The following is a 10,138-nucleotide window of genomic DNA, read 5'->3' as shown; positions in this document are numbered from 1 at the left end:
CTGAGGAGTGTTTTACTTACAAAATGTGGTCAATTTTAGAATAAGTGCATTGTGTTGCTGAGAAGAATGTATCTTCTGTTGATTTGGGGTATAGAGTTCTGTAGGAGTCCATTAGGTTGGCTTGGTCCAGAGATGATTTCAACTCCTGAATATCTTTGTTGATTTTCTGTCTCATTGATCTAATACTGTCAGTGGGGTGTTAAAGTCTCCCACTATTATTCTGTGGGAGTCTAAGTGTCTTTGTACATCTCTAAGAACTTGCTTTATGAACGTGGGTGTTCCTATACTGGGTGCATATATATTTAGGATAGTTAGCTCTTCTTGTTGCAGTGATCTCTTTACCATTGTGTAATGCTGTTCTTTGTCCCTTTTCATCTTTGTTGGCTTAAAGTCGGTTTTATCAGAGACTAGAATTGCAACCCCTACATTTTTGCTTTCCATTTGCTTGGTAACTATTTCTCCTTCCCTTTATTTTGAGCCAATGTGTGTCTTTGCACATGAGATGGTCTCTTGACTACAGCACAGCAATGGGTCTTAACGCTTTATCCAGTTTCCCAGTCTGTGTCTTTTAATTGGGGGCATTTAGGCCATTTACATTTAAGGTTAATATTGTTATGTGTGAATTTGATCCTGTCATTATGATGCTAGCTGGTTATTTTGCCCATCAGTTGATGCAGTTTCTTCACAGTGTGGATGGTCTTTACAGTTTGGTATGTTTTTGCAGTGGCTGGTCCCTGTTGTTTCTTTCCACGTTTAGTGCTTCCTTCAGGAGCTCTTGTAAGGCAGGTCTGATGGTAACAAAATCCCTCAGCATTTTCTTGTGTGTAAGGGATTTTATTTCTCCTTTGCTTATGAAGCTTAGTTTGGCTGGATATGAAATTCTGGGTTGAAAATTCTTTTCTTTAAGAATGTTGAATATTAGAATCTGATGATTATGTGTCTTGTGGTTGCTCTTCTCGAGGACTATCTTTGTGGTGTTGTCTGTATTTCCTGAATTTGAATGTTGGCCCATCTCGCTAGGTAAGGAAATTCTCCTGGATAATAACTTGAAGTGTGTTTTCCAACTTGGTTCCATTCTCCCTGTCACTTTCAGGTATACCAATCAAATGTAGGTTTGGTCTTTTCACAAAGTCCCATATTTCTTGGAGCCTTTGTTCATTTTTTTTTGGTTCTTTTTTTCTGTTATCTTGTCTTCACACTTTATTTCATTAAGTTGATCTTCAATCTCTGAGATCCTTTTTTCTGCTTGATGGATTCAGCTATTGATACTTGTGTATGCTTCACGAATTTCTTGTGCTGTGTGTTTCAGCTCCATCAGGCCATTTATGTTCTTCTCTAAACTGGTTATTCTAGTTAGCAATTTGTCTAACTTTTTTAAAGGTTCTCAGTTTCCTTCCATTGGGTTAAAATATGCTCCTTTAGCTCAGAGGAGTTTGTTATTACCCATCTTCTGAGCCTACTTCTGTCAATTCCTCAAACTCATTATCTGTCTGGAGGAGAAGAGGTGTTCTGGTTTTTGGAATTTTCAGCCTCTTTGCTCTGATCTTTCCTCATCTTTGTTTAGTTATCTACCTTTGGTCTTTGATGTTGGTGAGCTTCAGATGGCATTTCTGTGTGGATGTCCTTTTGGTTGATGTTGATGCTATTCTTTTCTGTTTGTTAGTTTTCCTTCTAACAGTCAGGCCCCTCTGCTACAGGTCTGCTAGAATTTGCTGGAGATCCACTCCAGACCCTGTTTTCCTGTATCACTAGCAGAGTCCACAGAACAGCAAAGATTGCTGCCTGATCCTTTGGAAGCTTTGTCCTAGAGGGGCACCCGCCAGATGCCAGCCAGAGAGCTCTTGTATGAGGTGTCTGTCAATCCTTGCTGGAAGGTGTCTCCGAGTCAGGATACATGGGGGTCAGGGTCCCACTTGAAGAGGCAGTCTGTCCCCTAGCAGAGCTCGAGCACTGTGCTGGGAGATCCACTGCTCTCTTCAGAGCCAGCAGGCAGGAACTTTTAAGTCTGCTGAAGATGTGCCCCCTGCCGCCCTTTCCCCCAGGTGCTCTGTCCCAGGGAGATAAGGGTTTTATTTGTAAGCCCCTGCCTGGGGCTGCTGCCTTTCCTTTAGAGATGCCTTTCCCAAAGAGGAGGAGTCTAGAGAGGCAGTCTGGCTACAGCGGCTTTGCTGAGCTGCAGTGGGCTCCTCCCAGTTCAAAGTTCCTGGCAGCTTTGTTTACACTGTAAGGGGAAAACCACCTGCTCAAGCCTCAGTAATGGTGGACGCCCTTCCCCCTACCAAGCTTGGGCATCTTGCATCTACTTCAGATTGCTGTGCTGACAGCAAGAATTTCAAGTTAATGGATTTTACCTTGCTGGGCTCTGTGGGGGTGGGATCAGCTGAGCTAGACCACTTGGCTCCTGGCTTCAACCCCCTTTCCAGGGGAGTGAATGGTTCTGTCTTGCTGCCATTCCAGGCACCACTGGGGTATGAAAACAAAACAAAACAAAACAAAAACAAAAACAAAAACAAAAAAACTGCAGCTGGCTCAGTGTCTATTTTGAAACATATTCCTTCAATCCCTACTTTATTTAGAATTTTTAAAATGAGAGGATGTTGAATTTTATCAACAGTTTTTTTTCTGCATCTATTAGATAATCATGTGGTTTTTGTCTGCAGTTTATGTGACATATCACATTTGTAGATTTGTGTCTGTTGAACCAACCTTGCATCCCAGGAGCAAAGCCTATTTGATTGTGGTGGAAAGCTATTTCATATGCTACTGGATTCAGTTCGCCAGTATTTAGTTAAGGATTTTAGCATAAATTGTTCATCAAAAATATTAGCCTGAAGTTTTCCTTATTTTTTAATTTTAGATTCAGGGGGTACATGTGCATATTTATTTCTTGGGTGTATATTGTATAATAATGGAAATTGGGATTTTAGTATAGCTGTCCCCCAAATAATGACCACTGTATCAATTTTTAATCTTTCCACCCTTTCCTCCTTTCTTCCTTTCTTTTTCTGGAGTCCTCAGTGTCTATTTTTTCATCTTTGCTTTTATGGATGCTCATTGTTCAGCTTCTACTTATAAATGAAATTATGCAACACTTTATTTTTTGCTTCTGAATGAGTTTTCCTAGGATAATGGCCTCAGCTCCTTCTATGTTGCTACAGAGGATATGATTTCATTCATTTTTATGGCTGTTTCATATTCAATGGTTTATATATATTACATTTTCTTTATTTGATCAACTGTTGATGGACCCTGGTTGTTTCTATGACTTTGCTATTGTGAACAGTGCTGCAATAAATATACAAGTGCAGGTGTCTTTTTTTTATATAATAATTTCTTTTCCTTTGGATAGATACCCAGTAATGGGATTACTGGATTGAATGGTAGCTCTATTTTAACTTTTTTGAAATATATTCATACTGTTTTCCATAGAGGTTGAGCCAATTTTCATTCTCACCTACAGCGTACAGGTGTTCTCTTTTCTCTGTATCCACATCAACATGTTCTTTCCTAAAAATTTTATTACTAGTAGCCATTCTGACTGGTGTAAAATGTTGTCACTGTGAATTTAATTTGCATTTCTCTGATGATTAGCAATGTTGAGGATTTTATCATGTGTTTCTCATCTGTTGTATTTCTTTTTTTGAGAAATATCTGTTCATGTGTTTTGTGCAATCTGTAATGGGATTTTGTGTTTCTTTTCTTGTTCAGTTGTTTATGTTCCTTGTGAATTCGAGATGTTATTACTTTGTCAGATGAATAATTTACAATTAGTTTCTCCCACGTTGTATGTTGTCTATGTACTCTCTTGAGAGTTTCTTTTGCTGTGCAGAATCGTATTTTTAGTTTAATTAGATCCCATTTGTCTAGTTTTTTTTTTATTGCATTTGCTTTGGGGTTTTCTTTATGGATTATTTGCCTCTGCCAATGTCCAGAAAGAGATTTTCTTAGGTTTACTTCTGGCAATCTTAGAGTTTCAAGTTCTATGTTTAGGTTTTTGATCTCTCTTGAGTTAATTTTTGTATAGCGTGAGAGAGATGAGTACACATTCATGTTTTTAACCTATTTTTAGCCAGTATTCCCAGCACCATTGTTTGAATTGGATGTCCTTTTCCCATTGTTTATTTTTGTCAACTTTGCCAAAGATCAGTTGGTTGTAGGTATGTGGCTTCATTTCTGAGTATTCTATTGAGCCCCATTCATCTGGGTGTCTGTTTTCATACCAATACTGTGCTGTTTTATTGACTCTAGTAGTATAATTTGAACTCAGGCAATGAGATGACTCCAATTTTGTTATTTTTCCGTAGAATTGCATTGGCTATTTGGGCTTTTTTGATTTTGTATGGAATTAAGGATTTTTTTTCTAATTCTGTGAAAAATGACATTGGTAATTTGATATTCCACTCAATCTGTAATTCATTAATATGTTCATTTTAACCATATGCATTATTCTGAACCATAAGCGTGGGACGTTTATTTCCATTTGTTTAGGCCATCTCTGATTTTTTAAAATCAGAGTTTTGTTTTTCTCCTGTGGAGATCTGTCACCTACTTTGTTAAATGTATTTCTAGGTATTATATTTTTTGTGTGGCTATTGTGAACTGGAGTGCTTTTTGTTTGTTTGTTTTTCACAGCTTGAATGTTATTGGTGCATTAAAGTGTTACTGATTGTTGTACATTCATTTTTGTGTCCTGAGATGTTACTAAAGTCATTTATCACGTCTAGGAGACTGTTGGAGGAGTCTGTAGGGTTTTCCAGGTTAGCAATTATGTCATCAATGAACATAGATAATTTGACTTTCTTTTTTCAATTTGAATGACTTATATTTATTTTTCTTGACTGATTGTTCTGGGCAAGACTTCCAGTACTATGTTGAGTAAGAGTGGTGATCATAGACTTCCTTGTCTTGTTTGACTTCTTGGGTAAAATGCTTTCAAATGTTTTCATTTAATATGAAATTGGCCATGTATTTATGATATATGGCTCTTAGTTTGTTGAGGGCTTTTATCATGAAGGAGTGTTAGATTTTATTGAATGCTTTTTGTGCATCTATTGAGAATGTCATGTGATTTTGTTCTTTGTTCTATTTATGTGAATCAGTGAATCATGTTTATTTATGTGCATATATTGAACCATCCTTGCATCCCTGAAAGACAGCCCAGTTGATCATGATGCATTTACTTTGTGATGTGTTGTTGAATTCAATTTGCTAGTGTTTTCTTGAGAATTTTTATATATGTGTGCATTGTGGATATTGGCCTGTAGTTTTCTTACTTTGGTTGTCCTTTCCTGATTTGGGTATCAGGGAGATACTGGATTTTTAGAATTAGGAAGAATGTCTCCTCTTCAATTTTTTTCTGGTCATTTCAATGAGATTTTAAAAATCATTTTCATGAGATTTCCAGTCATATCCATGAGATTTTCCGTCATTTCCAGGAGATTTTTTCCAGTCATTTCCAGGAATTTCCATGAGCTTTTCTTTGTACACCTGGTAAAATTTGGCTGTGAATCTACCCGGTCCTGGGTCTTTTTTCTTTAAGAATTACATTTACTAATTCACATGCATTTCTAGTTACAGGTCTAGTCAAGATTTCTATTTCATCCTGGTTCAATCTTGGGATGTTGTATGTTTCCAGGAATTTGTCTGTTCCCTCTGGGTTTTCTAGTTTGTGTCCATAGAAGTGTTCATAGTAGTCTCTGATGATCTTTTATGTTTCTGTGGTATCAGTTGTAATGCCATTTTTATTATTTCTGATTAGCCTATCTTAAATCTTCTGATTTTTTGTTAGTCTACTTAGGGGTCTCACCATTTTGTTATTCTTTCAAAGAGCCAACTTAATTTTTTTGATTTTTTGTATTATTTTTTCTCATCTCAGTCTCATTTCGTTCGCTCCAATCTTTGTTATCTCTTTTCTTCTTCTATCTTTAGATTTGGTTTGTTTGTGTTTTTCTATTTGCTTGATGTTCAAGTTGAATTGTCAATTTCAGATCTTTCTATCTTTTGGATGTGGGCATTTAAGGCTGTAATCTTTCCTCAGTCTATCAGTCTTTCTTCTTAGGTCTACTAGTATTTGTTTTATGAATCTTGGTGCTCCAGTGTTGGGTGCAAATATATTTAGGATAGTTAAAATTTTCATTTGTATTGAAAACTTTATCATTATGTAATGCCCTTTTGTGTCTTTATAAACTATGGTCTGTTTAAAGTCTGTGTTATCTGTTATAAGAATGGATACTTCTATTCACATTTGCTTACAATTTGCATGATATGTCTTTTCCCACTTTTTTCCTTTGAGTCTGATGATGTCTTTAGCCATTAGGTGGGTCTTTTGTAGGCAATAAATAGTTGTGTCTTATTTTCATTAACTCTACCACACTACACTTTTTAGATGGGATGTTTAGGCCATTTGCAATTTGAGATTAATATTTGTATGTGAGATTTTGTTCCTGCCATAGTGTTTTTAGCAAGCTATTTGAAGTTTCAATTGTGTAATTCTTTATAACACCTGTGAACTTTGAACTCTGTAGTTATATGCCCTTTTCAGATGAGTATTTTTTCTTTTTTTTTTCTTTGTCCTCTAACAGCAACATTATTATTGTTATTATTTCATTATTATTATTATACTTTAAGTTCTAGGGTACATGTGCATAACGTGCAGGTTTGTTACATACGTATACTTGTGCCATGTTGGTGTGCTGCGCCCGTCAACTCGTCAGCACCCATCAACTCGTCATTTACATCAGGCATAACTCCCAATGCAATCCCTCCCCCGACCCCCTCCCCATGATAGGCCCCGGTGTGTTATGTTCCCCTTCCCGAGTCCAAGTGATCTCATTGTTCAGTTCCACCTAGGAGTGAGAACATGCGGTGTTTGGTTTTCTGTTCTTGCAATAGTTTGCTGAGAATGATAGTTTCCAGCTGCATCCATGTCCCTACAAAGGACACAAACTCATCCTTTTTATGGCTGCATAGTATTCCATGGTGTATATGTGCCACATTTTCTTAATCCAGTCTGTCACTGATAGGCATTTGGGTTGATTCCAAGTCTTTGTTATTGTGAATAGTGCCTCAATGAACATACGTGTGCATGTGTCTTTATAGCAGCATGATTTATAATCCTTTGGGTATATCCCCAGTAATGGGATGGCTGGGTCATATGGTACTTCTAGTTCTGGATCCTTGAGGAATTGCCATACTGTTTTCCACAATAGTTGAACTAGTTTACAATCCCACCAACAGTATAAAAGTGTTCCTATTTCTCCACATCCTCTCCAGCACCAGTTGTTTCCTGACTTTCTAATGATTGCCATTCTAACTGGTGTGAGATGGTATCTCATTGTGGTGTTGATTTGCATTTCTCTGATGGCCACTGATGATGAGCATTTTTTCATGTGTTTGTTGGCTGTATGAATGTCTTCTTTTGAGAAATATCTGTTCATATCCTTTGCCCACTTTTTGATGGGGTTGTTTGTTTTTTTCTTGTAAATTTGATTGAGTTCTTTGTAGGTTCTGGATATTAGCCCTTTGTCAGATGAGTAGATTGCAAAAATTTTCTCCCATTCTGTAGGTTGCCTGTTCACTCTGATGGTAGTTTCTTTTGCTGTGCAGAAGCTCTTTAGTTTAATGAGATCCCATTTGTCAATTTTGGCTTTTGTTGCTATTGCCTTTGGTGTTTTAGACATGAAGTCCTTGCCCATGCCTATGTCCTGAATGGTATTACCTAGGTTTTCTTCTAGGGTTTTTATGGTATTAGGTCTAACATTTAAGTCTCTAATCCATCTTGAATTAATTTTCGTATAAGGAGTAAGGAAAGGATCCAGTTTCAGCTTTCTACTTATGGCTAACCAATTTTCCCAGCACCATTTATTAAATAGGGAATCCTTTCCCCATTTCTTGTTTTTCTCAGGTTGGTCAAAGATCAGATGGCTGTAGATGTGTGGTATTATTTCTGAGGACTCTGTTCTGTTCCATTGGTCTATATCTCTGTTTTGGTACCAGCGGCATGGTGTTTTGGTTACTGTAGCCTTGTAGTATAGTTTGAAGTCAGGTAGCATGATGCATGATTATCTCAATAGATACAGAAAAGGCCTTTGACAAAATTCAACAGCCCTTCATGCTAAAAACGCTCAATAAATTCGGTATTGATGGAACATATCTCAAAATAATTAGAGCTATTTATGACAAACCCACAGCCAATATCATACTGAATGGGCAAAAACTGGAAAAATTCCCTTTGAAAACTGGCACAAGACAGGGATGCCCTCTCTCACCACTCCTATTCAACATAGTGTTGGAAGTTCTGGCCAGGACATTCGTGCAAGAGAAAGAAATAAAGGGTATTCAGTTAGGAAAAGAAGAAGTCAAATTGTCCCTGTTTGCAGATGAGATGATTATATATTTAGAAAACCCTATTGTCTCAGTCAAAAATCTCCTTAAGCTGATAAGCAACTTCAGCAAAGTCTCAGGATACAAAATTAATGTGCAAAAATCACAAGCATTCTTATACACCAGTAACAGAAAAACAGAGCCAATTCATGAATGAACTCCCATTCACAATAGCTTCAAAGAGAATAAGATACCTAGGAATCCAACTTACAAGGGATGTAAAGGACCTCTTCAAGGAGAACTACAAGCCACTGCTCAGTGAAATAATAGAGGGCACAAACAAATGGAAGAATACACCATGCTTATGGATAGGAAGAATCAATATTGTGAAAATGGCCATACTGCCCAAGGTAATTTATAGATTCAATGCCATTCCCATTAAGCTACCAATGACTTTCTTCACAGAATTGGAAAAACTGCTTTAAAGTTCATATGTAACAAAAAATGACCTCGCATTGCCAAGACAATCCTAAGTCAACAGAACAAAGCTGGAGGCATCATGCTACCTGACTTCAAACTATACTACAAGGCTATAGTAACCAAAACACCATGCCGCTGGTACCAAAACAGAGATATAGACCAATGGAACAGAACAGAGCCCTCAGAAATAATACCACACATCTACAGCCATCTGATCTTTGACAAACCTGAGAAAAACAAGAAATGGGGAAAGGATTCCCTATTTAATAAATGGTGCTGGGAAAATTGGTTAGCCATAAGTAGAAAGCTGAAACTGGATCCTTTCCTTACTCCTTATACGAAAATTAATTCAAGATGGATTAGAGACTTAAATGTTAGACCTAATACCATAAAAACCCTAGAAGAAAACCTAGGTAATACCATTCAGGACATAGGCATGGGCAAGGACTTCATGTCTAAAACACCAAAAGCAACAGCAACAAAAGCCAAAATTGACAAATGGGATCTAATTAAACTAAAGAGCTTCTGCACAGCAAAAGAAACTACCATCAGAGTGAACAGGCAACCTACAGAATGGGAGAAAATTTTTGCAATCTACTCATCTGACAAAGGGCTAATATCCAGAACCTACAAAGAACTCAAACAAATTTACAAGAAAAAAACAAACAACTCCATCAAAAAGTGGGCAAAGGATATGAACAGACATTTCTCAAAAGAAGACATTCATACAGCCCACAGACACATGAAAAAATGCTCATCATCAGTGGCCATCAGAGAAATGCAAATCAACACCACAATGAGATACCATCTCACACCAGTTAGAATGGCAATCATTAGAAAGTCAGGAAACAACTGGTGCTGGAGAGGATGTGGAGAATAAGGAACACTTTTACACTGTTAGTCGGACTGTAAACTAGTTCAGCCATTGTGGAAAACAGTGTGGTGATTCCTCAAGGATCTAGAACTAGAAATACCATTTGACCCAGCCATCCCATTACTGGGGATATACCCAAAGGATTATAAATCATGCTGCTATAAAGACACATGCACACGTATGTTTATTGCAACACTATTCACAATAGCAAAGACTTGAAATTAACCCAAATGTCCATCAGTGACAGACTAGATTAAGAAAATGTGGCTCATATACACCATGGAATACTATGCAACCATGAAAAAGGATGAGTTCATGTCCTTTGTAGGGACATGGATGTAGCTGGGAACCGTCATTCTCAGCAAACTATTGCAAGAACAGAAAACCAAACACGGCATGTTCTCACTCCTAGGTGGGAATTGAACAATGAGATCACTTGGACACATGAAGGGGAACATCACA

This window comes from Macaca thibetana, chromosome 9 (assembly GCF_024542745.1).
Source record: "Macaca thibetana thibetana isolate TM-01 chromosome 9, ASM2454274v1, whole genome shotgun sequence".
Taxonomy (NCBI): Eukaryota; Metazoa; Chordata; class Mammalia; order Primates; family Cercopithecidae; genus Macaca; species Macaca thibetana.
Note: the sequence above shows the minus strand (reverse complement) of the source record.